Source organism: Limulus polyphemus, unplaced genomic scaffold, assembly GCF_000517525.1.
Source record: "Limulus polyphemus unplaced genomic scaffold, Limulus_polyphemus-2.1.2 Scaffold9236, whole genome shotgun sequence".
Classification (NCBI taxonomy): Eukaryota; Metazoa; Arthropoda; class Merostomata; order Xiphosura; family Limulidae; genus Limulus; species Limulus polyphemus.
Window position 1 is genome coordinate 20,495 of NW_013674846.1, and position 1,922 is coordinate 22,416.

Consider the following 1,922-nt stretch of genomic DNA (forward strand, 5'->3'; position numbering starts at 1 on the left):
ATATAGATATTTGTGTACAGTATAGTCGTATTTAAATTAGAAATTCAAAGAAAACCTTTTTTTTCCACCGTATTTTGATGAAGGTGCAATAAAAATTAACGTTAGGAAGATGACAGGATGGAACAATAGTGTTAGGCCCGATTATTGTTAAGGAAAATACCTAACTTTATTATGTTCAGTTTTTTTTTTATTAAATTAAACTAACAAAATATAAAAAGTACTTGCTTAAGCCTTTGTAGCTTTTATTCTCAAGGATTGTAGTTCAAGTATTAATATTATTCGTAACTTATTATAAATAATTTCGAGTTACTTTGAGAATACATTTGGATTAATTTTTATTATTTTGCACAATTACATACTTTGTTGCTGACTGGATTTCGTTTGTCTGCCCTGTTACTTTAGTGTCGAGCAGCGTTTGATGCTGCGTTTACTGAGAATACTCTGTTAATAATGTTTGTGTAGTGAGCTTACACATCTTACGCGGTGAAAACAGGTTGACTCCACTAAGGTTTGGAGTTAACCAGTATTTGGTAGAAGCTGTGTTTATCTTACACATCTCAGCGGATGTAAAACAACAGATTTATAATTCCTACAATACTGCACAGTTCTTATTAATTTCACACTTACAAAGTACATGTTATTAAATCTGAATTATTCTTCTAGTTGTACTGATAGAAAAATCTGGTTACCACAGATTACGTTACAAGAACTTTCCGTCCCGTGGTAACAAGGCAGCTACTTTATCTTACTGTACTCCTATGGTAGTTTCTTTTTCAGGAAAATACACTGAGAAACAAAAATGCCTTTATCTAAATGCCTTTATCCTGACTATCAGCTTGTGGATCGTTGTGTTAGAGATTCCGGTTGTACTTGGATCATTGTGTTAGAGATTCCGGTTGTACTTGGATCATTGTTTTAGTGATTCCGGTTGTACTTGGATCATTGTTTTAGTGATTCCGGTTGTACTTGGATCGTTGCTTTAGTGATTCCGGTTTTACTTGGATCGTTGCTTTAGTGATTCCGGTTGTAATTGGATCGTTGCTTTAGTGATTCCAGTTGTACTTGGATCATTGTTTTAGTGATTCCGGTTGTACTTGGATCATTGTTTTAGTGATTCCGGTTGTACTTGGATCGTTGTGTTAGAGATTCCGGTTGTACTTGGATCGTTGTGTTAGAGATTCGGTATAATATTTTACATTTCAAGCTCTTCAACCAGTATTTCAACGACTGCACATTCACAACTATTAGCAATTGTTTGTTTCAGAATTTAGTACAAAGTTAAACAAGGTTTTTCTAAGTAGTATCGTCATTAAATTTATGCTGATAGGCTAGAAGGAAGATATTTAGTAAACATCACCCACCGCCAACTATTGGGCTACTCTTGTCCGGTCAAATAATGGGATTTGATTGTCGCTCTTATAGTACACTCGTTACTCCAAAATGCAGCAATATTTCTCGAAACATGAATCTTCGGATTCACAGTTATGCACGGTGACTCCTGGGCCACACCTTGCCTACTTGTGAGAATGGTAGTTTAGAAAACAGAACTTCAGGATCGCACATTAAGCTTTTATCATTACCGGATGATTTTCGATTAGTTGTAACCAAATCACCGAACGTTTCATCTTTTCTTTCACAACTTTGCTGCCCACCAGCATACTGTTTCTCTAGGTGCAATAACTCAAGCAATTGCAACAATATATATTTAAAGTGCTCAATGATACAATGTATGTTTAAAGTGCTCAGTGATACAATGTATGTTTAAAGTGTTCAATGATACAATGTATGTGTTAAAGTGCTCAATGACACGTGAACAACAATGTATGTTTAAACTGCTCAGTGACACGTGGACAACAATGTATGTTTAAACTGCTCAGTGACACGTGGACAACAATATAAATTTAAAGTGCTATAAGGCACGT